Source organism: Narcine bancroftii, chromosome 12 (genome assembly GCF_036971445.1).
Source record: "Narcine bancroftii isolate sNarBan1 chromosome 12, sNarBan1.hap1, whole genome shotgun sequence".
NCBI lineage: Eukaryota > Metazoa > Chordata > Chondrichthyes > Torpediniformes > Narcinidae > Narcine > Narcine bancroftii.
Window position 1 is genome coordinate 95,953,702 of NC_091480.1, and position 25,999 is coordinate 95,979,700.

A 25,999-nucleotide genomic window follows, 5' to 3' on the forward strand; every position below is an offset into this window, starting at 1 on the left:
ACAAATACTCTAACACAGCCCCACAGAGCAAGCTGCAGGTTTTGGAATTGTCCCTTTGGGAAAGTTGGCACCCAACGAGAATGAGATCAGACGTGACTCCACCCCAAGTGTCAACGCACCTTCATCTTGCTCACTGAACGCGCTCAGTGACCAACTCACACAGGCAGCTCAGCGGGAAGAGATTTGCTACAGAACTCGATTTCCCGACCGTCTGGAGACTTTGAACTGCGGGCGGGGGGAGAATTAGTTCAGAAGACAAAGCTGTGGTTTGGAGCCGTGTTCCGAGAATCCTTTGTTCATTACCTTACACAACTTATATCAGTGCTCTCCAAATCCACCCAATTTACCTGGATATAGTGTGAACCGCACTGTGATTCTGGGAGAATATTCTCGGCGACACTAGGTATTATTCTATTTAGTAGAATCCTAGCGAAGATTTTGCCTGCAATGGAGAGCAACGTGATTCCCCTGTAGTTTGAGCAGTCTGATTTCTCGCCTTTGTTTTTGTACAGGGTGATGATGGTGGCATCACGAAGATCCTGAGGCAGTTTACCTTGGTCCCAACAAAGCTTGAAAAACTCATGCAGTTTGGCATGCAGAGTTTTGCCGCCAGCCTTCCAGACTTCTGGGGGGATTCCATCCATACCTGCTGCTTTGCCACTTTTCAGTTGTTCGATTGCCTTATATGTCTCATCCAGGGTGGGAACCTCATCCAGCTCTAGCCTTAGGGGCTGTTAAGGGAGCTGGAGCAGGGCGGAATCTTGGACTGAGCGGTTGGCACTGAAAAGAGATTGGAAGTGTTCTGACCATCGGTTGAGGATGGAGATCTTGTCGCTGAGGAGGACTTTGCCGTCTGAGCTGCGCAGCGGGCTTTGGACTTGGGGTGAGGGGCCGTACACAGCCTTTAGAGCCTCATAGAAACCCCTGAAGTCGCCAATGTCCGCGCTGAGCTGTGTTCGTTTGGCGAGGCTAGTCCACCACTCATTTTGGATCACCCGGAGTTTGCGCTGAAGATGGCTGCATGCGCGACGGAAGGCTTGTTTCTTCTCTGGACAGGACGGCTTTGTAAGGTGAGCCTGGTGGGCAGCTCGCTTCTTTGCCAGCAGCTCCTGGATTTCCTGGCTGTTTTCGTCAAACCAGTCCTTGTTTTTCCTGGAGGAGAAGCCCAGTACCTCTTCAGTGGATTGCAGTATGGTAGTCTTCAACTGATCCCAGAGGGTGTCGCCGAGAATATTCTCCCAGAATCACAGTGCGGCTTTCGCGCAAACAGAGGAACCACTGACATGGTCTTTGCCCTCAGACAGCTCCAAGAAAAGTGCAGAGAACAAAACAAAGGACTCTACATCACCTTTGTTGACCTCACCAAAGCCTTCGACACCGTGAGCAGGAAAGGGCTTTGGCAAATACTAGAGCGCATCGGATGTCCCCCAAAGTTCCTCAACATGATTATCCAACTGCACGAAAACCAACAAGGTCGGGTCAGATACAGCAATGAGCTCTCTGAACCCTTCTCCATTAACAATGGCGTGAAGCAAGGCTGTGTTCTCGCACCAACCCTCTTTTCAATCTTCTTCAGCATGATGCTGAACCAAGCCATGAAAGACCCCAACAATGAAGACGCTGTTTACATCCGGTACCGCACGGATGGCAGTCTCTTCAATCTGAGGCGCCTGCAAGCTCACACCAAGACACAAGAGAAACTTGTCCGTGAACTACTCTTTGCAGATGATGCCGCTTTAGTTGCCCATTCAGAGCCAGCTCTTCAGCGCTTGACGTCCTGCTTTGCGGAAACTGCCAAAATGTTTGGCCTGGAAGTCAGCCTGAAGAAAACTGAGGTCCTCCATCAGCCAGCTCCCCACCATGACTACCAGCCCCCCCACATCTCCATCGGGCACACAAAACTCAAAACGGTCAACCAGTTTACCTATCTCGGCTGCACCATTTCATCAGATGCAAGGATCGACAATGAGATAGACAACAGACTCGCCAAGGCAAATAGCGCCTTTGGAAGACTACACAAATGAGTCTGGAAAAACAACCAACTGAAAAACCTCACAAAGATAAGCGTATACAGAGCCGTTGTCATACCCACACTCCTGTTCGGCTCCGAATCATGGGTCCTCTACCGGCACCACCTACGGCTCCTAGAACGCTTCCACCAGCGTTGTCTCCGCTCCATCCTCAACATCCATTGGAGCGCTTACACCCCTAACGTCGAAGTACTCGAGATGGCAGAGGTCGACAGCATCGAGTCCACGCTGCTGAAGATCCAGCTGTGCTGGATGGGTCACGTCTCCAGAATGGAGGACCATCGCCTTCCCAAGATCGTGTTATATGGCGAGCTCTCCACTGGCCACCGTGACAGAGGTGCACCAAAGAAAAGGTACAAGGACTGCCTAAAGAAATCTCTTGGTGCCTGCCACATTGCCCACCGCCAGTGGGCTGATAACGCCTCAAACCGTGCATCTTGGCGCCTCACAGTTTGGCGGGCAGCAACCTCCTTTGAAGAAGACCGCAGAGCCCACCTCACTGACAAAAGGCAAAGGAGGAAAAACCCAACACCCAACCCCAACCAACCAATTTTCCCTTGCAACCGCTGCAATCGTGTCTGCCTGTCCCGCATCGGACTTGTCAGCCACAAACGAGCCTGCAGCTGACGTGGACTTTTTACCCCCTCCATAAATCTTCGTCCGCGAAGCCAAGCCAAAGAAGAGTGTGAACAATGTCCAACCCACCGGCCCGTTCAACTGGGCTATCTGGCATCTTGCGCCCGAAGCAATTCATCCTATATTGAGCTTCCAAATGAACAACTGGAGTTATTGGTTTTGAGAAGGTTCAGAGGGGAGAGCAGGGTGAAGGGAGGTGGTCTATTTTCATCTGAGAAACTTGGGGAGCAGCAAACTTCATCATTCACTATTCTTGGATGACAAGAGGATGTACAATAAAATACAGCGTAGAGGGTCAACCAGAACGTGGGATTAGACTCGCTGGCTGTATCCATTGACCTCACCTGCTCCTTTCTTATCTTCCTCTAGATTAAGGAGATGATTGTGAACATCAGGAGGACCAAAAATGACCACCCTCCACTCCTCATAATAACTCTGCATTGGAAAGAGTGTTATGTCTAGTTGTGGGTCTGCATGTTTTTGCACCGAGGTCTGGAGAACACGGTATCGTCGTGTTGTACTTGTGCAATCAGATGATAATAAACGATCAACTTGACTCTGTGTTGCATGATAGCAGGGCTGGGAGGGATTGAATGGAAGGGGTTATGTGAGAGGACCTGGGTATATCTAACCCCATTACCCAGTTTCTTTCTTTCCTCACCTACTCCCACTGGTTCACCTGTCCCTTACCCACTGTTCCCATCCCTCCCCAATCTTGAATCATTCTTCACTTCCTTTCATATCAGATTCTATCACCGCTCCATCTTTTCCTCTTCCATCTATCTGCATCTGCCGATCCACCTTGCCTCACCTGGACCCACCTATTGCTTCCCAGCTCTTTTCCCACCCTCCTCCTCTAATCTTTGCTCTGGCTATATTCTCTCTACTCTATTGGTCCGCATAAAGAGTTTTGACTTAGAACTGAATTCTTCTAGCAGTTTGTGTGTGTTTTTTTTGGTAGTAATTGGCACAATGCCTTTACAGTGCCGCTGATCGGGATGGGGTTTTGAATCCCGTGCTGTCTTTAAGGAGTTTGGACGTTCTCCCCCCCCATGTCAGCATGGGATTTTCCTAGGGGCTGCGGTTTTCTCCCACTGTTCATAATGTACTGGGGTGTAGAGCGTAAATTGGGCGGAACGGGCTCTTGGGCCGAAACAGCCTGTTATCACGCTGTATGTCCAAATTCAGGAATTTATTAACAATTATCCAAGATTTCAGCATCTACAGATTGTTGTGCCCCCATTAATGGAGTTTTGTCTGGCTGCAAAAGCGGACTTGAAACAACGCAGGGCATATGGGAAAGTGCATGGGCATCTCCCAGGCCGGCAACCAAAATGAGCTCATCAACTTTTGTTTGTATTTCAGATTTCTAGCAGCTGTGGGATTTTGCTTTTGGTTATTTGTTTAATCCTGACTAAGGTAATGGCATGTAAAGCCAAAAGATTAAACACAATATAGTGAGAGAGGTATTGTCAGTCATGTACATAGAAGCATCAACTTACAGAGCTACAGGCAAAGTGAGAGAATGAACAAAACAGCTTCAAATAGATTTCAATGCAGCTCATTAACTTGGGACTTTGAAAGGAAAGAGCAATGCACATTTCGGGTGGTGAAAGGTTGTGGTTCATGTGCACAAAGACATTGGGATATGGTGTTACAACTGTACAAGATATCGGTGAGGTCACTCTTAGCCTATTGTGTGCAAGTCTGGTCATCCAGCTATAGGAAAGGTCATTAAGCACAAAAGATGAACAAGGATGTTACTGGGACTAGCGGGCTTGAGTTATAAGGGTTGGCTGGATAGGGTGGAACAGAAGAGGCTGAGAGATATAATTTTTTTAAATTTAGACATACAGCATGGTAATAGGCTCTTCCGGCCCACCGCCCAAATACACCCAATGAACCAACAACCCCCAGACATTTTGAAGGGTGGGAGGAAACCGGAGCATCCGGAGGAAACCCAAGCAAATATGAGGAGAATGAATAAACTCCTTACAGACAGCGCTAGATTCAAACCTGGGTCGTTGCCACTGTAGTAGCGTTGGGCAAACTCCTACACTAGCCTTGCTGCATTATCTAAATCATTAATGGGCGTGATTTCTAGGGGAACTTAAAACAAGGGACAATAGATGTAAAGTGAGTGGGAAAGGGCCTATTTCCATCTTGTACAACTATAACTCAATGGTTAAGTTAGCCCACAGGAATTCAAAGCCAGGTTCTGTTTGCATTAGGATATGCAAATCTATAAAACACCTCATTAGATGTAGATGCTTTCAAACATAAAGGGCATCCTAGACCATCTTTATTGGCTTAAATTTTGCATCAAAGTAAAATAGTCAATATAATTCAGTTGTCAATTTGAAGGCACAGTGTGAAACATTTTCAAATTTCACTGTCGGACACTTTCTATGGTCAAGGATAGGTGGGCTTTCCTGATTGAACAGTTTATTCATAACATTCCACAAAATCACAGCTGGGAGAGACTTGAGTACTCATTCTCTAATTTCCTAACTGGAGTAGAATTTTAGTCGACAAGCCATGAGCTTTTACAAGACTGGTCAGAATTAACCCTGTCTTTGATCTCTGCCTGTATGTAAATGGGTCAGCAGGCCAAATGCATCTCTCTCCAGTTTTAATTTCCATTTATTGAAAGGGGGAAAAAAAAAAGAGAAAAAGATATAGCCTTCGGTCATTGGTAAAACGCCTGACGTTTGGAAAACCTGATGGTCCGTTATCTGGTTCACTCATTACTCCCGGATGAGAGGTGGGGAACTGTAATGCAAGCAATGTGTGGTGCCAGAAGAGAGGTCAAGATGGGGACAGGAGTCTGTGTCCAGAGAGCGTGTGGATTTCTTGCTCCCTTGAACTCAGTGGGTTCAGTGGAAAATTTATTATCCTGCTGCTTAACATGTAATAAAAGTGAAATGTAACCTTTTTGGAAAATTTCATTAGACCAGATTATTGGGAAACAATTGCTACAACGTCCAGAATTGTTTCTCCCAGGGAATATTGTGGGCATAAGACCCAAAATGAGGTTGTCCAAGTACCCATTAGAATTTCTTAAAATTGCATTGGCGGTGACCAGGAAGTGTACCGTGGTTACTTGGAAGTCTGATTCCCTTATGGATATAACCTGATGGAATGCAGTGTTAGGAAGAAGTATAACATGTTTTTGCAGATATGGCAGCCATCCTTGCAGAATGCAGAGGTGAATATTTAGGAATACTTATTCTGTTCCTGAGTTCTACATCCTTGTTCTTTCCCCCTATTTGAGATCTGGTACGAAAAGTAATGAGATCCTCTGAATTCGATCCCAGATCTCGACAGTTTGTCTTTCCTTCTTCCTTTCTCCTGCTTTTCTGTTTCTTTCTTTCTTATCTATTTTCTCGCTCTTTCCTTTCTTTTTTCTATCTCGGGGGTTTTGTTTGTGGGGAGGGGGCTGTGAGGAATATGGACCACCTGTGTCATTGATTTCTTTTTCATTTCAATTTATGTATTTAGGGAAAGGTTAATTCTTGATACATGTTTGACCACAAAACTAAAATAAAGTATTAAAAAAAAGTAAAATGAAAGGAGTAGCATCCAATAATCCAGAAAATTTTCTGAGCATCACCAAAGTTTCTGAGCATTACCAAAGTTTCACTGTACAGACATTCCTGTGTTACTTAAGGATTCTACTTCCATCAACTGTCAGTAGGCTGATTTCTCGACCAGCCAGAAACATCCATAGAGTATCACTAAACCTATAATTCTTTAATTTCATTGAATAATCACACTAACATTACTTTTAATTAACCTGTATTGAGTCGTTAATGAACACTATGTAACTTTTTATCATTGTTACAAACTTGAAAAATGGTTTAAAATGAATGGGAGAATTTGTGTAAAGCAGGATTTCCAATGGTCAAGTCACTTGTAACCCAAGAAGCTCCTGTACATATTTGCACTGGAAAAGCTGTAGTTGTTCTCCAAGAACGGAGATGGTTGAGAGGAGGTTTAACAGCTGGATTAGATACAAAAGCAGTTGGCTGGGTCTCAAGTTTGAAAACGAGAATGGTGAAAGAGAAAGCTCTTTTACATTTGGAATAGTCAAGACCTGGAATTCTTTCACTGCCGCCCGTTTCTGGGAAATGAGATTGAGATAGATTCAATGGGCTGAATGGCTTCTTCCTCTACAGTGTCAATTCTGTGATTCCACATTGAGTCTCTCTACATCAGATTCTATCCAAACAAATCTTTTTTGCAACAGGGTTCCTGCAAGATGTCCCACAGTCTCAGAATGATTTTACTGTCCAACATTTACTGTGCACATTCATTCCAACAAAGTTAAGGGTTGAGGGCCTGCGAATTCCGGAGCGATTCCCCAGGACCTGAAATCGCCCTATCACTTTACCTACCACAACGTGTTTGTTTTCACAGCTCCATCTACTTTGAGGAGCACTGAATCTGACACATGGCTACCCTCAACATTTCCAGAGTGATCTGACACTCACTTCTTCCTCCCCCTCTCTGCAATGCACTTCTGCTATAAACGGAGTTTTGTTCAAGTCATTAGGAAAATAGCAATTATGTACCTGCACTCAACAACAATTCAAGATTCAAATTAAGGAAAAGAATACAAAGTAGAGAACTCCATCGTTGAAAACTTAAATAAACAAATATCTTGAACACAAGCAGATGAAAAGAAGCAAACTATTGTTGATTATAATCAGTGAAAAATTTCAGTTCAGCATATCCAATATTGGCGCCAACTCCTCATGCATTTTAATTGCATCTGTTACAATATTAAATACAAACGAGGCAGCAAATATACAAGAATCTCAATGGAAGGCTTTGCAGAATGGCTGATTCTTGACATTCCAAGCTTTATGCTCATTAGATTATTTGATTCTTCCGTTGACCTTCCCAGTGAGTGAGGCTCAACCTTTTTGGAGGGGTGAGGTGAGTTAGGGTCAGGATATTGTTAACCATCTTCTAAAGGTAACTATGCCCCCCTTCCCCCGACGTGGAGTATTTTGCAACTGAGCACTTATAACAGGAAAGTGTTAAATGTGGCTCCAATCAATTCAGAGTTGACTGACCTCAGCCACAGTTGGAGGTAATGAACTATCCTCCATATGGCGGAGGTGTTCTTCCTCACTAAAATAACATAACAAACAAAAGTAGGTCATTCAGCCTTTCCAGGTTGTCTCCTGCTTCCCAGACTATTTGATTTTAATTGACCTGTGATGCAGTTCCATATTCTCTAGATCAGTGGTTCTCAACCTTTTTCATTCCACTCGCATACCACTTTAAGTATTCCCTATGCCAACGATGCTCTGTGATTAGTAAGGGATTGCTTAAGGTGGGATGTGAGTGGGAAGGGAAGGTTGAGAATCACTGCTCCCGACCCAATTGTTACTGAAATATTTTGCTTGAGAAAAATTGTCATCGGCCCATTTCCTTTGGAGTTCTGAAACTGTCGACATAATGATTAAAGCAGAGGTTTTCAAACTTTTTCTTTCCACCCACATACCATCTTAAGCAATCCCTTACTAATCACAGAGCACCTATGGCATAGGGAATACTTAAAGTGGTATGTGAGTAGATCCATTGAGACCTTCACCTCACAAACCACAAAGAGAAGAGGAGTTGGCCTCATGTTGAAAATCTTCCCCAGTCTCATCTCTCCCTCCACAGACCGATAGCTAGTCCCATTCTAGAATTAGACCAGAAGTTAGCTGGCCACGGAATCCAGCCCTTGCACTCATCAGGAACTGGGAGAACAGGGGAGAGGATGGGATTGGGAGAAACAAAACATTTGAATACAATAGAGGGAGTGCATGCAAAAAATCCACCTGCTGGAGAAATTCAACAGGTCAAGCAGAATCAGGCGGAGTAAAAGAATACAGTAGAAGCCCAAAAATCTGGATGCCAGAAATCTGGACCCCCGGGAATCTGGACTTTTCAAAAACTCTCAAACTCTTTAAATTTTGCAGTCTTTTGTGTGCGTGGAGCAGTAAAATACCACAGATGCAAATGGCTACAAGTCACCATGCTTGTTGGCTTTATTTTTCTTTAAAACTATTCATTTTGATAAATGAAACATGCTATATTTGCTAATGAATAAACTATCAAAACTTACCTGTTCATCTCTTCTTTATTCCTCCATAAATTTGAATTTTAAAAGTACTGCCCGAGAATTCAGAAAATCTGAACGGACCTAATCTCCGAGAAGTCTGGATTTTTGGATCTCGAGTGTAGTTGACATATCAGATTGGAATCCTTCCTATGGAGTGAACGTTGCATTTAAATACAGCATTAATGAGAGTAGTTTGTAGACTTCAGATGTTTGGGCAGAACAAAATTATGGTTGACTTGGCCTGCATCCACTGGAGGCTGGAAGTGTGAACGATAGTCTCATTGAAGCATTAAAGATCTGGAGGAGTCTTGACAGATGGATGTGGAGAGGGGATTTCTCATACGGCAATCCCACTGCAAAAAAATAAGGAGTTCCTCTTTCAAGTTCTGGAATTTGGTGTCAGACACGAGTGTTGTGTGGGAGAGGCAGGTTGTAGCAAACCTTTGATATTTTGTGTTCGGCCCATTTTCTGGTATGTTTCAGTCAGCAAGTAACTCAGAGCTTCACCAATAGAGAGGGACTTGCTATGAAGGAGACATTTATGAAGCACGCTGACGGACAAAAATCAGATCAGGCATTTAGTAGAACAGGCTGAAAGGCTAAGTAACCAACTACCCCTCCTGATCTGTATAATATTTGGATCAGATCTCACTAAGCATGGACATCTGTCGAGTGTTCAGGTGCTCCTTCTAAATCTGAGCTGTGAACATTGATGTCTGCTTTTAATTGAACAGGTCAGAACCACACTGGAAATCTCATGAATAAATCAGTACCACAATTACCCTCATTGTTACCAGATTAACACATATTTTTGTATTATATCTTTCCACAAGAAAACTGCTAATTACATTGAGCATGTATTCCTGTTAATGCGAAAGGTTGCCCAGAGGCAAATACACAGAGCAAGCTGAGTGACTCCTAGAGTTTAATTAGCTTTATGCCTTCAACACATGTGAACTGACAAAATGTCAAACCATTTCATTTCACATTGAATGAAAGGACCAGGCTTAAAACTCACAAAGTGTTAGTAATTACAAATTTACATCCATTTTCATGTTTGTCTAGTGGGTTCTCAACCTTTTTCTTTCTACTCACATCTTCTTCTTTGGCTTGGCTTCGCGGACGAAGATTTCTTTGGCTTGGCTTCGCGGACGAAGATTTATGGAGGGGGTAAAAGTCCACGTCAGCTGCAGGCTCGTTTGTGGCTGACAAGTCCGATGCGGGACAGGCAGATACGGTTGCAGCGGTTGCAGGGGAAAATTGGTTGGTTGGGGTTGGGTGTTGGGTTTTTCCTCCTTTGCCTTTTGTCAGTGAGGTGGGCTCTGCGGTCTTCTTCAAAGGAGGTTGCTGCCCGCCAAACTGTGAGGCGCCAAGATGCACGGTTTGAGGCGATATCAGGCGATTCTACTCACATACTACTTTAAGTTATCCCTATGCTAATGGTGATCTGTGATTAGTCAGGGATTGCTTAAGGTGGGATGTGGGTGGAAGGGAAGGTTGAGAATCTCTGCTCTAGACCCAATAGTTACTGAAATATTTTGCTTGAGAAAAATTGTCATTGGCCCATTTCCTTTGGAGCTATGAAACCGTGCACATAACGAGTCAATTAGGTATGATTAAAGCAGAGGTTTTCAAACTTTTTCTTTCCACCCACATCCCACTTTAAACAATCCCTTACTAATCACAGAGCACCGATGGCATAGGGTGGAAAGAGAAAAGTGGAGAACCACTGAACTCTACTGAAATGCAGCTGGCATAAATAAATATATAATACAGAGAGAACTTTAATAAATTGATTCACTTCCATATAACCACTTACAGCACAGAACAGGCCAGTTCGGCCCTACTAGTCCATGCCGTAACAAATTCCCACCCTCCTAGTCCCACTGAATATAACCATTAACCATTAAAATTAATTTCAAAACAGGACTAGATAGAAGTGGAATTAAAATTGTGGCTTGTTTGTTAAAGAGAGAGGATAGTAAGCCATCTGCCACCACAGAATACTTCAGCTTTGTCTGAGCACTTGCTAAAACCAGCGTCAAGGGGGGGGGGGGGGGGGGGGGGGGGTCAGAGGATTAGTGGGATTAAAGCTGTTTGTGATGGACACCACTTTACATTGAGCAACAACTTGCTCCTTACATGAAAAGCAATGTCACATTGCTCACAATCCTCCTGATACAGAGACAGTACATTTGTTACAATCACATGTAAAAATGTAGGTTTAGTCCGCTAATTTTGATGATCTGAACTGCAATCATATCTTTCTCACTCCCAACCAGGCCAAAAGGTAGCTTCCAAGCACTCTGTCAGTATTGTAATATATCTTTGCCTCCAGTGGACACTAGTCAGTACATTTCAACACTTAACATTAAAACCAAACCCAAAAGAAAATAGATGTGTAGGGTTATGGGATTCCTGATGACTGTTCTTTGTAATATTTTGTTCTGTTTCAGTTCAAGTTGGTGACCATTGAACAAAGGATGATTAGGGAAGGCTCAGAGAATCATCGAGGATCCTTACCACCCAGCCCACAGTATCTTTGAGACGCTACTTTCAAGGCAAAAGTACAGAGGCATTAAAAAAAAGCAAGACTACCAGGGTGGGAAACAGCTTCTTCCCGCAGATGATGAGACTGTTGAACAACCCAAGAAACCCATAAATTATTTTTAATTATATTTATTTTAGGTCACCGTGAACGTATGTCATTTGTTGGTAGGGTGTTTCTGTGTGTTCGGTCCAGGGAAGCGCACTTTTGTCAGATTGAATATGTACCCGTACAATTAGATGGCAACGACTTGAATCTGAGCTTGAACAAATGGAAGAATCCATAAACACATGAATATCACCACTCATGTCTTTCTGGAGTTTAAAAAAAAAGAATCAGTTTTCTGGAGGGATTCACCAGGTCAGGCAGCATCAATGGGAGGCAGAGGCGTGGTCAACATTTTGAGTCACGATCCTGATTCAGGGCTAAGAATGTGGAGGGAAGATAGCCGGGATGAAGAGTTGGGACAGAGGGCTGAGACAGGGTCTGCTAGATGATAGGCAGTCTAATGCGTATCCATAAGTATCTTTTTGGCTTGTTGCTGGTTTTGTCCAGAGGGGCTAGAGGGGTCTTGGTCAGAGGAACATGACCGTGATGGAAATGACCTTTGAATACAACACCGCCAACCAAGCCCAACTACAGACTCCTACGAGGACGTGCCCAAATAGTTAAAGAGCAATAATCGAATGAATCAGCATTTTGGTAAAACCTCGGTTTAAATTTCATTTTACTAGATTTGGAAAAATAATTATAAATGTTATGGAAATGCTGAAATGGCAGATATAGGGACCCTGATAAACTGGAGTTGGAATCAGAGAGTTATAGAACATCACAGCTATTTATTCCACCTAGTCCCACCAACCTGCACACGGACCATAGTCCGACATACCCCTCCTATCCACTTAGCAACCAAATTTATCTTAAGTGTTGAAATCGAACTCATCCACCACTTCCTCCGACTGTTGGTTCTACACTCTCACCTCTCTCTGAGTCAAGTTACCCCTAAACCCCTTAAATATTTTGCTTTTCACCCTTAACCCATGTCTCATCCAACTTCAGTATAAGTGCCCGTTTGTATTTATACACCTCGCAATTTTGTACACCTCCGTCAAATCTCCCCTCCTTCTCCAACACTGCAGGAAATAAAGTCCTCACCTATTCACCTATATCTGAGCTCTTCAATTATCATTCAGATGGTTGAGATAGATGATGAACAACAATGGATCGCTGAGGCACACTCTAGTCATGGGCCTCCAGTCAGAGAGACAATAATCTACCACCACTCTCTAGCCTTTCTCACAAAGCCAATCTTTAATCCAACGTACTACCTCATCCTGATAACCAAGCGAGTGAACCTCTTGACAAAATTTCCAGGCTAGACCTTGTCAAAGGCCCTACTGAAGTCCACATGGACAACATTCATTGTCTTTCCTTCATCAACAGTTCTGGTAACTTCTTACATTAAATGGAAGGAGAAGGAAATGAAAAGAATGGACTCAGTAGAATTTCTGATGTATTTTTGTTGAGTGACAACATTCTCTGACTGGTTTAATGTATCCTAGATTGTATACCTTAAATGGACGGGAGGGGGGGGTGGGAGGGGTGGGTTGGGAGGAGGGAGGGGGGGGGGGAGAAAATGGCACTGTATATGTGTGAAAAGGAAAAAGTGTGTACCATGGTTAATGTGATTTATGGTGTGAAAAAAAAAACATTTCTGGTAACTTCCTTGAATAACTAAGATTGATTAGGTTATGACCTTACCTTGCACAAAGCCATGTTAACTATCGCTGATCAGTTACAATATATATCCAGTCACTTAAGATACCTTCAAACAATTTACCCTTGACTGATTCAGGCAATAATTTCCTGAATTATTCTGAGAACTTTTCTTAAATAATGGAACAACATTACCTATCATCTATTCTTTCGGCACCTCACCCATGGCTAAGGAGATTTTAAATACATCTGCTAGGGTTCCTGTGTAGCATAGATTGTGGAGGGACATGTAACTTCTTCATCTGGAACCTGGGCAGAATGTGGACCTCTTTGGTTGGAACCTAGTCGAAAGTCACCTCTGACAAACAAGGGAGAGATATGCCCATCTGAGAGGCTGATGCATGATTGGCCCTTGCAGCAGACGTACGATAGGTCGTCTGAGTGTCAATCAATGGTTAGATCTACCCACAGGTGAGGCTGACGCGCAATTGGTCCAAGCAAGTCAGGTAAACAGGCCCTTCATTGAAAAGTGACACGTGTAGTCTGCTCATGGTCTTTTTACTACTGCCTTGAAACCATCACTAAAGACCAGGCTGCTGGCCACGGGCGAGCACCGGAGGGCAACTGCGATGGGCCAATCACAGATCCCGAGCCATAGTCGATGCTGGAAACCACGTTCATTTGGCCTTCTTGTCAGTTGTAGTTCATTAGTGTGCTGTGACTGTGCGTGGATGGGTATTGTGTGTTTAATCATTCTATTCCAAGTCTGGTGTTGATAATGTTTAGCAGTGATTTATCTGTCCCTATGTGTAGTTTTTCGTATATTGTTGCTCTGTATAGAAGTCTGTGAGTGTCTGCCCTTTTCTGAATTCTACTGTGTGTAAATAAAGACTACTGTTTTTTTTCATAACACATGTCCAACCTTGATTCTCTTTGAGCCCATTGAACCAATTCTGAACACAACATCCTGCAATCTCTGTATTAATATAGTTTAGGTTCTGGCAACATGAAATGTTAGCTGTATCTCTTTCCACAGATATTGTCTGACCCGCTGACTGTTTCCAGCATTTTCTATTTTTATTAGCGTTAAATCCTGGTTTGAAATTACCATTGTCAATTGAAAACAAAAGTAACAGGGTAACTAACACCTTAGATGATGGATCATGCTTTCAGCCACATGAAATTTTTTATAATGTTCCTTAGAAGGCTAAGACCAAGTGTTATTAAATAGGAATAGAGTAGAAGAGTAATGGGTAGTCATTATGGACGTGGTGGGCTGATGGGGCTGTTTCTATGCTGGATGATTGTATAACTCAATATTTCAGCTTGGATTTTAGGCTTTTTAGCATGTGACTGGCTATGTCCAGAGAGTCCAGTTAGAGACACCATCCCGCATTAAGATATGACCCTTTCAAGGTTCAAACTTTTAAGAAAAGGAGTCTCAGTCTGGTTGAAAGAAAGTTTTAGAACAGAAAGAAAATGAAGTCATTGGGAAAATGTTAGAAAGAGAGCACCAACTTCCATGGAGTCCACTTATGGACACCATGGACACCAACATCTCTTCACTTGTTAGAAAGATGAAACAGCGACTGTACTTCCTGAGAAGACTGAAGTGGGTAAGGCTATCAGCCATCACTATGTCACCCTTCTACAGGAGCTCTATCGAGAGTATCCTAGCCACTGCATCACAGTGTGGTCCAGTTGCTGCAGAGAAATGGATTAGAAGTCAATCCACAGGACCATAAGATTGGCAGAGAGGTTCACTGGGATCTCCTTCCTTCCCCCCCCCCCCCCCCCCCACCCATAGAAGTGATCTACCGGGATCATTATCTGAAGAGGGCACACAAAATCATTTCAGCTGCTCCCATTGGGGAAGAGATACAGGAGAATCAGGCCCAGCATGACCAGGCTTCTTCCCACGAGAAGTGAGAATGCAGAACAGCCAAAGAAACCACTCACACTGACCCTCCGAGACTCTCATATTTACAAAACAAAATTTATTTGTGTATATGAATGCATGTCCTGCATATGTATTGCTTGCATGTATGTGTGTTATGTCTGGTTGTGAGTCTGTATGTTTTGCATCGAGGACCGGAGGACGCTGCTTCTTCGGGATGGACAAGCAATCAGATGACTTGAAATTAATACAATGTGGTGAGCTTGATTCTGATCTTTGCTAGCAGCATCTGGATTTGAATCTGGATTTGAGTAAAGGGTTGTTAGCATCAACCGGGCATGCCAGTCGCTTGATGGAAAGGAGGCAGAATTGCAGCTTTCCCTGATTAATTTTGCAATCATTTAGGAACTTGTTATAGTTTCCACTCCTCCTCCTCCTCGTTCACTTTGGCTGAAGTAGTGCACCTGGATAATGGTAGTGATTTCAATCATGTGGAACAGAACGTTTATGTCTTCAGATTTGGTGCCAATCTTCTATGTCTTGGTCCAGAAGGAAATTGTTATCCATTCAGAAAATCACAAATGCATTTTGAGGGTAAACCATGCAAATAGGGAACAGAAGTTTTTCTGCATGCCAGTATCGTAGTTTCATGACTACAACACGAGTAAAATAAATATACTTTGTCCATAATGGAAACATATGGGTTGTTGGTAGATCGGCATTGTTTCTGGTGTCTGTATTGATGACTGTTTTTCCCTATTAATGTCACTGACATGTAATTATTAACATGAATCAAATCAATATAAAAACATGGCAAAACCATGATTTGCTATCTTTTCTGTGTTTTTTATTTGATATGAACTGTGCCTTTAAGGAATGCATGAGTGAAATATGAATGTTGCTTTTTGAATATTGTGTCTGAATGCAAGCAATACCCAAAGCATGTCTGAAACCTACATTCTTTCTTTTCTTCTTTGGCTTGGCTTCGCGGACGAAGATTTATGGAGGAGTATGTCCACATCTGCTGCAGGCTCGATTGTGGCTGACAAGTCCGATGTGGGACAGGCAGACGCGGTTGCAGCGGTTGCAAGGGAAAATTGGTGGGTTGGGGTTTGGTGTTGGGTTTTTCCTCCTATGTCTTTTGTCAGTGAGGTGGGCTCTGCGGTCTTCTTCAAAGGAGGTTGATGCCTGCCGAAGTGTGAGGCGCCAAGATGCACGGTTGGAGGCGAGATCAGCCCACTGGCGGTGGTCAATGTGTCAGGCACCAAGAGATTTCTTTAAGCAGTCCTTGTACCTCTTCTTTGGTGCATTAATGCAGCTCCGATACAATAAAAGGGCAGTCTGCACTATTGCAAAGTCACTTCTTTTGCATTAGTAGAACTGAATATTGATCATCTATCTGTTTTTGGTGTTTACTGTTTCTTAATTCAATTTAGCATATTATTGTCATAGTTTCTGGAGTTGTTTTGTTTTCCAAAGTACCTGTTCAGGTGCAGCAAGTAAGAATGTTGGTGTAGACAATAAACTACTGTTATTGTCAGCACTGGCCTGGGATCAATTGTCTACATCTACTGATGTACATTTATGAGGGGAGTCACGGATCTGCCACACAGCACTGAGGCTGCATTATATCAGTTTAGTATTGGAACCAAGCTTTGAGCCAGTGCATAAGAGACAAGCCACCACTAACTTCACAACAAAGAGGCCAACATGTAAAAGGTTGAAGATCAATGACCAGATTAGCTGCTTATATTGTATAGCACTAAAACGGATGGATTTCCAGTGAACTCTGAGTTGGTGACTTCCCTTGTCTCTCTGCAGGTTGTATAAAATGTGCAGTTAGCAGAAGTACATAAAAGTCGCATCTGAAATTTTAACCATGGATCAAGTATTCAAGGTTCTCTCAGGTATTACAAGGGTCATGGAATCATATGGAACAAAAATGATAGTCCATCCAGTCCACACTAGCCATTGAACACTCATTTCCACTAATCATTTTTCTCATTCTGGGGTAAAACACAGGATTCTGTTGATACCTGTGGTTAAGTGAGGCTGGGAGATGATAGGAGGAGATGGGGTGGAGGGGGGGGGGGGGGGGAAAGGACCGTAGGGAGGGGGGGAGGAGTCTAGGCTGGATGGAGAGAGAAAGGAAGCCAGAACTGGAATAACTAGTTAAGGTGGGGGGGGGGGGGGGGGGAAGGAAAGCTGATTAGTGGAATGCAGTGAACTCAGTGTTCATGCCCTGGGGTTGGAGGGTGCCCAGACGAAAAATTAGGTGTTTTTCCTCCAATCTGCAGGTGGCCAGGGTGGGGTACTGTGAAAGACATGTGAGATAGAGAGTGAAGGTGGAGGGATGGGTTGAGAGAAAAGCAGTTCTGGAATAGGCTGAGAGAATAAGAATCATTGAAGGACAGATGGAAACAGTGGAAACAGATTGGAGTTGGGAAACTTTCATTCATTAGTAAATCTTACATACAACAGGGCAACACTGTACAGGACCACGATGATACGCATAAAGCTACTCCATATCAATCTAACCCTTTCCTCCTGTACAGCCCATAACCCTCTATTTTTTAATATCAATAATGCCAATCTAAAACTCCTTTAAATGTCCCTATAGTACCAGCCTCATCCACCATCTAGGTTCTCACTACTTGCTGCATTAAAAAACTTCCAACTTTCCTTCACCTAACTTAAATTGATGTTCTCTGGCATTGGCCATTGCCACCTTTGGGTAAAGGTGCTGGCTTTCTACTCTATCTCGTCATCTTTCTCCACCTCTCCAAACAAAAAGGCCTAGCTCCGTCATGGGATACATTCCAGGCAAAATCCTCTTCCTTCTCTGAAGCTTCAACATCCTTTCATGAGGAGATTGGAATTGAACACAATACTCTAAGTACCTTCTAAGACACCTACCTACCTACTGGGTTCCCAGCATAATGCAGGAGCAGGTACCCTTTATGTGCCATCTTTTTTTTTTCAGTTTATACAAGTCTTTATTACTAAATCTAAAGCTGAATTCACACTACAATGTGCAAGCCCTTCCCAATTATACTTATCAATGCCTGGACTGGTCCCAACTGCCGAAGCGAGGCAACGACTGCACACTTGTAGTAGGTTGTCGGGGCGCCGGTAGCAGCTTCTCCACCTCCCCCGACCGGGACGTTGGCTGGACTCTAGAAGTTCTTCTTCTTGCTGAGAGATGTTGCCACCTCTTGGAGAATCTCCCTTTATGTGCCATCTTGATGAAGCCCGAAACGCTGATGATGTATTTTCACCTTTGCTACATAAAGGCACTGTTTGACCTGCTGAGTTTCTTGTGTTTTTTTTCACTTAACCACGGTGTCAACAGAATCCTGTGTTTTACCCCTTTTTGTGCCATCGAGTTCATTATTACTCATTATCCTGCTATTTACAAAAGCCCCAAAGGTACATAAAAGGACATGAAGAGGGTTTGTGGCTTTGAAAGCATTATTTCCTCATCCCCATTAGCCATAAAGATCATATCCTGTCATGAAACATTGTAATGGCAGCAGAGAGAGAATTGCTGCTGTTAAATTTACTATTGTGGAGTAGACAGAATGGCCACTTCCTCTATTTCAATCATCCCACTTTGTAGAGACTCACTTCAGGAAAGTTTGCCCAGTGTCAATTTATCATGGAATTATTCCGTTTGAGTAAAAACGTGTGGTAACAATTGGATCAGAACAAAGAAGCCCTTTCCATTGGATAGTTAGTAACCTGAAAAGGCAGTGTTAATAAAATAAAGGAGTTGTATAAAATTGTCTGCGATTATATAGCGTCCCTTTTGAAGAAAGTGATACTAACTTTAAAATTCTGGGCCTGATAACACAAGGCCTTGTTGCCCAAGAAACCAGGGTGTAGGGGCTCGGTTTTCCTTCCCTCGAAAAGCAGCTCCAGTGGCTGTGAACTGGCTTTTTATTTCTGCTTCAGGGCTTTTTAAAAAATATACAGTCAAACCCGGAATTCAAGCAACCAGCAAAACAAAATTAAGGAAAAGGAATATTTAAAAAATGTGAGAACAAAATAATCAGTAAAAAAAAAATACATAAGTTTAAAATTATGAAAGTAAATGTTCTCTGAAGCAACACATAAACCTTTGGTGAAGATGGGAGCAAATATTCAGCCAGCGGAGAGCCTTGGCCGTGGCAGCTGTTTGAATAAAGTTGTGTTTGAATAAAATGGCGTCGCCCAGGATGAAGAGCTGGTTGATGATACCGCTCACTGTTGGGGTGAGTCTCTTAAAGTGTCTCCTTATCCCTGCTTAGTAAGGGTTGCCCCGGTCAGAGGATTAGTCTGTAATCTTGGGGGAGAGGAGTTAATTATCCATAATGTCTTTCGGGCAGCTTCATGGAGGGGGAGGAACTTACTGATGCAGCAATGGTTAAATATTTTCAAAGATTGTGAATGAAAATAAAGTAAAATGTCTTAAGGTTTATGAAGTTTGTTCAGTGTAGTACAGTATTTTTGTCTTTAAAACTGTTTATTCTTAATGCAGGTGTATTAGATAGGCGTTGTAAAAGTAAGACTCAAGCAACCGGATACAAATTTATCCGGCATCTTGCAATCCCCATAGGTGCCAGATACCTTTGTAATGTATTTAAAAATAAATTTTCTTCACAATAGAAAATATATGTGGAGTGCATGGTCTTTTCATGTTATGCAGTATTTGCTTTGTACATTCTGTTGATATATATTGTAGCATTCGCCATTTATAGCACCATTGCCATGAATGCGGCCCCTCCCAGCAGATCCCCTCCCTCCTGCCAGCAAAGGGAGGGTTAGGATGTTCAAAGATGGAAAAACAATTGCCAGTTCTGTGTGGTGACCTGAAAAGCACATTTGGGTTTCACTGACTCTTCCCAATTGATTCACCACACACCCTTGTCATGGTGCCAGAGCCCACGTTGACACAAAGTGCCCTGACACAAAATGCCTGCTCACAGTCAAAGCCACAAATGGAAACAAACAGCTGGTATTAAAAAGCAACAACAATCTGGATTGGAGATAGCAGGCAGTGCTTGTGTCTCATGCATCTCAGCTGCAGCACCCTGGGTTCGATCCTGACATGGAACCATAGAACATAACAGCACCAGGCCTCTCAGCCCTTCTGGTCTGCTTCATCTTACTGAACTGCATCGGGATCATATCCCTGCCATCCATTCTGGGTGTTCTCCATATGACTTTCAGATTTATTGTGAGAGTACACACATGGCATCACATACAAGACTAAGATACTTTTTCCTGCGGGCGTGGCAGAATTACCACCAATTGGTAGTGCAAAAAAAACCTGTACATAGCATAAACACATAAACAAATAAAAACTGTAAACAGATAATGAATGTAAACAAACCAACTGCAATACAGAGAGAATAAAAAATAAAATTAATAAAGTGCACAAGTAATAGTCCTTAAGTTAGTCTCTAATTGAGTTCTTGGGATAATTTCCTAGACAGAATTAAAAAATAATAGGGACAGGATTTTCAACAGCCATTTTCTGAAACTACATGAAATTCTATCTCAAGCAAGTGCATTCATCCTCTCCTTGTGCTAAACACTTATTAACATAGTTTAAGGTCGTAGACCAGGCCCACTATTCCAAAGTCCAATTGGCTAAATTTTCTTCTAATCTCTCTTCTAAATGTCCTAAATGCATAACTGAAGAAGGTTCGCTGCATCATATATTACGTCCCCCTCTTTCCAAATTTTGGGAAGGGGTATTTTGTACCTTGTCTTTAGTTTTTAATATTAATTTGACTCCAAATCCTTTTATTTCCCTCTTTAGAATACGTGGGCCAACAGGTTTGCTACTGACAGCTTCACAATCCCATGTGGTTGCCTTCGCCTCCCTTATCGCTAGAAGGGCCATATGAATGAGATGGAAAGATGCTGTCCCTCCCACTCATGCTCAATGGTTATCTGATTTGATGGCATGTCTGACCTCAAAAAAAAACCCAGATGTTCCACTATTGAAATGAATCTTAATTTTGTTTCCTTATGGGTTTTTTTTCTTAATTATTTTCAAAATTTATAAGATTAATTATTTTCTGGTTTATGACCTCCATTGGTTACCTTATTTTTTAAAATTATCAGTAGTGGTCTGTTCATGTTAAGCCAATATTCTCTATAGGGTGGATTTGACTAGTAGTTTAGTGGGGTTTTTTCTACTTGCTTTTTTAAGGTAACAATACCATTTGTATTACAAGTGTTTATCCCTTTATCCACAATTCCGAAATAATGTTATGCGCTCGCCAAACATGACCCGACGCGACCCACAATCAACTCACGCTTGAAAATCAGTCCATGCCATTAATTAGTGGAACAGGAAGGAAGGCTTACTTTATAAGTGCCACCGGAAAAAGCAGAGTCCAGCACCTCCGATTCGCCGTTTAAGAAAGCCCGATTCGTCGTAAATGGCACAAAGTCAACGCCAGACGCCTCTGTGGTTCACAGACTTTGAAGTTGTCGAAAGGAGTGGTAGAGTCCCCTCTAGGTAACAGTGAGAAGCAGAAAAGGAAGTGCTTGTCATTATCAATAGTGCAGAAAGTAGATTTTAATTCCATAATTCAAAATAATCTGAAAACTGGTTCCAAGGATTTCAGATAAAAGGATAAGAACCTGTACTATATAAGATTTGTCATTATTCCTATTTTATTCCCATGTACAAATGTAACATTTATCTGATGAAACTAATAAAAATTTTGAAAAGAGTAACAGGTGAGTACCATGCCCTGCTGGAGTCAGATATTGAAGATATCCATGAATATTATTGGTAAATTGGTCAGCGCAGATCTTTAATGTTTGGCCATGTACTCCGTCTAAGTCAGATGCTTTCCTCAAATTCACTCTCCTCAGATTCGGAGAGGGTGGGCTCATCAGGGGACGCGGGAGTGAGGATGGGTGGTTCTTCACTGCTACTGTCATCAAATCAGGCATAGAAGGCATTGAGTTCCTCTAGAAGTGGAGCTTTGGCGTCAACTACTTCACCGAATTTGGTTTTGTAACAGATTATGGCATTTAGGGCCTGCCACAGCTGTCGGGTGTCCCTTGTTGTTTCCATTTTTATCCGGAATCTCCACTTCACCCAGGAGATAGCCTCCCGCAGGCCATACCTGCTCCTAATGTTCTGATCTGGATCTCTGGACTTAAATGCCTGAGATCTGGCTCTCAGCAGGTTCTGGATTTCATTGTTCATCTAGGGCTTCTGTTTGTCCAACCTTGATTGACAGGTGATGTGACTTCTGAGTAAGTTTCAGGCAGGGAAGGACATGTGACCACGCAATCCACGATATTCCAGACAGGCAGGGAGGCCACAATCCACAAATAACAATTTGCCAACAAATTTCATCCAGCAAGGGACCAATTCCACTGTCATTGGATGGAATTACAGTATCCATTCGAGCAGGCAGAAACCTTGAGCCCATTGTGTCCGAACATATTCCATTAGCTCCACTCTTTTGCTGTTTCAACACAGCTCTGCAATTTTTCCCTTCAAGAGTCTACCCCTCTTAAAAGTTTGCTCTGAATCCTCTCCAACATCCATTCTGGCCGAACACTGCAGATCACTGCAAAATGTTCACTATATTAAAAAAACTCATCTCCACCTAGATTCTTTCCTAAATTTGGGTTTCCCTCCAACCCAATGAGAACAACTATCAAAACTCTTCAAGCTTCTGAAAACTTAACATTCCTTGCCCCTTGTAGAACCAGTCTTCTTTCTAATATAGTTTATTTTTGGCACTTTCTTATTTTCCCTCGTCTCGCCTCTCCAAACATTGACTGACGAATCGTCAGCACAAAGCTGACCTGAGCACAAGTAAAGCTTCAAAAAAAAAGGAAAGGTTGTGAATGCTAAAATTGGAACTGAGCTCTGCAGACAAGTCCTGAGCAGTGGGTGTGGATCATGTCCCAGCATGCTCCCTGCTCACCACACTACCTGAAACTGATCAAAGCAGGAAACCGGTAAAGTGCACCCAGGTGTTGGAGTGATGTTTCGGCCTTGCTTGTGTCAGATCTGCACCGGGATTGGGACGGTTGTGGACCTGCTGATGAACATCTGTGGCTTGCATATTGTTTCACATTGAAGAGCAAAGGTTGCCATTGCAGGTGTGTATTTTAATATGGTTTAGCAGCTGCCTGGCCACCAAATAAGGACTTTGAGAAAAAAAAGACTTAATTTAGAGGCAAAGAGGGCTGAAGATCATCAAGGCCAGGCTCGGGGCAGGCAGGGGCAGGAGTCGGAGCCTGCCACTGTACCCATATAGTTTCACAGGGACAGTGACCTTGCTCACTGTCTCTCCTTGATTCCCCATCTGGATCCTGCCTCAGTGGAGACCCTGACCCCCCCTCTCCCCTTCCATCATTCTTGTCCCTCTCACTCCAAATCATCCCTCAGATCCCATGATTTCATGGTGCCATACAGAATGGAAAAAGACTGTTCAACCCACTGAATTCACACTGATCAGAGAGCACCCATCTGTTCAATCCTATCTTCCAGAATTCAGCAGGTAGCCTTCATTGTCACCCACATCTCCGGACATCTCACCTCCCCAACCCCAGAGTCACTCCTCCCCACCCCCAGTCATTCCCCCAACCAGCACAGTCACCGTGATCCTAGTCACATCCCCACCCCAACAGTCAACTCACCATCCCGTCACTCCCCATTCCCTGGTCACCTCATCCGCCAGTCACCCCCCCCCCACCCCCCAGGTTGCTCTCCCCACACATAGTCAGTACCCAACCATCACAGTCACTCTGCCCACCCCGCCAAAACCTAGAGTCACTACCACACCACAGTCACTCCACAACAACCCCCACCCCTCCACAGTCACCACCCACCCATAGTCACCCCACCTGCTCCGTCACTCACATACTCCAATCCCTCCCCCATCACTATTCTCTCTCTGAGTTACTCTCCACTCCCCGTGGTTACTGCTACATTCCCCCACCAACACTCCCCATCCTTACTGTTCCCTCCTCCCAGCACACACTCAGCTGCAGACCTACTCCCCAAGACCAACATCTAGAGAAAATATAACCACGACAGCTGCTGCAGACATCGGCAGGTCAGGCGAGTGAGTTAACATTCAAAGGGTCTGGCTATGTCTTTGATCTGGAACATCAACCCTGCTTCTCTTTCCACAGAAGCTTACGGAGCACGGAGCACTTCCAGGAGTTTCTGGTGTCCTCTTTAGCTTAGACTTTGGATTCGAGTACACTCTGTGAACTGTCCGCTCTGATCCCCACACCCTACGCCAGCCAAGCACTGATTATTGTGAGATTACTGAACTTCAGGTCTAATTTTTGAAATGGAAACTGATTTATTTTTCAAAAAATGTTTTTAGTTGCTACTGATATTATATCATTACATCCTACTCTCAAACACAAAACAGGCCTCTTTAAATATAGAAGGTGTTGAAAATATGTAGCCAGCCAGCAACAGGGTAGAAAAATGAAAACCATATTTGGGAATGAGTTCTTTTATGTGGAACTTTCTGCAACTGATTACTTTTCGATTCCATTCCCAGTTTTGATGGAGCAGCCATTCCACACTGCTGGTGTTGTTTAGACAGTACAGTCTTGCTCAGTGAAGGTTCTTTTCCCATTTAAAAATGTGATCGCCAACCTGAAAAAAAAATCAGTCTTGCTCCGTTGCAGAGGGGCAAGGTGTGTGATGGCAGCAAGGCAAGTGCCACAACCCACCTGAGACAACAGGAGGCTCCAGAAGACCGTGACGTGTTATTTGTTTGTATACCAGTATGGGAGGTTCACTGACGTGGATGCAATGAAATGCTGCAGACTGTCATAAAAATGCACAGAAATTCCGGAGGAGCTCAGTCGATCTTGCAGCCTCCGTCGGAGGTAAAGATCTCTTAGCAATGTTTCGGGCCTGAGGCCTTCTTCAAAGTACAAGTGAAAAGCAGATAGGCTTCTCAATAAAGACTGACAGGGAAAGAGGGAAGAATGGAAGAGGGAGGGAGGAGTCCAGACCAACAGGGTGTTAATTGGATACGATAGATAAATGATTTTGGCTCTGTGAAGGGAGACAGAAGGAAAAGGGAAGAGAGAGAGAAAGAGTGTGGTGGAACACTCTAATACATGCATTGTACTGGTTGGACCACCCCTGATACTGTAACTCCTCCCCCTCCGGATTCTTAATAAAAGCAGTTATGCTCAATCCCCTCCCTTAGTTTTGCCATGGAATCGAGCCAACAACATATAAGAGATGCCTGTAAGTTTATAGTGATTAAAGCCTATTAATCTCGATTTCTAGTCTGTTGGGTCTAATTGATAATGCAACAGGGAGACAGGGCTGGGGGCTGGGAGGGTAGGATCTGGATGTCAGAGACCATTCAGAACTGGAGAGGGGAACAAAGAACAAGAACAAAAGCAGAAGTAGGTAATTTGGCCCATTATTATGCCATTCAATACAGTATATATGTCAGCACCGCTCTTCTGGATGCACATCATGATTCTCCTAATATCTGGAAATTTATCAATCAATATCCCAAATGTAAATGCTGGAAACACTAGGCAGCATCAGTAAAAAGAGAATTAAAGTTCATGATTCATCCATCTTGAATATACCCAGAGACGGAAGCACTGCAGCAACCCACCTCTTCCTTCCCACCACCACCCCTCCCTCAATTCTTGGGTAGAGAATTCCAAAGATTCAGTAGCCACCAGTCGAAGATGTTTTCTTCTCAGCCTTGCCCTGAACGACAAGTTTTATGACCTCTGTTCTAGACATCCCACTGAGGAGTTGCATCATTTCTACACCTACACTGTCAGGCCTCATAAGAACTTTATACATTTCAATAAGATCCCAATCACATCTTGTAAATCCTGGAGAACCTTCACCATGTCCACTAAGATCAATTGGCTGGCTTCCTCCAACATTTCTGTGTGTTTTTAGTACAATCACAACGTCTGCAGATGTTCAAGTTTCACTCGAAGGTCAACCACTCACCTTGAGAATCAACATGGTAAATCACCATTGCATTCTCTTTATCTGAACTCCCCCAAATATC

General features: G+C 43.3%; 1 protein-coding gene across 2 annotated transcripts in view; it reads right to left on the reverse strand.

Moving 5' to 3' along the window:
* The window catches only part of LOC138746697 (supervillin-like), a 209,926-nt gene that overhangs the window by 157,175 nt on the left and 26,752 nt on the right, over positions 1-25,999 (reverse strand). For both annotated transcript variants that reach the window (XM_069905006.1, XM_069905007.1), the window contains exon 2: positions 21,309-21,458. The gene's annotated coding sequence lies outside the window, so the exon portion shown is untranslated. The remainder of the gene's footprint in view (positions 1-21,308; positions 21,459-25,999) is intronic.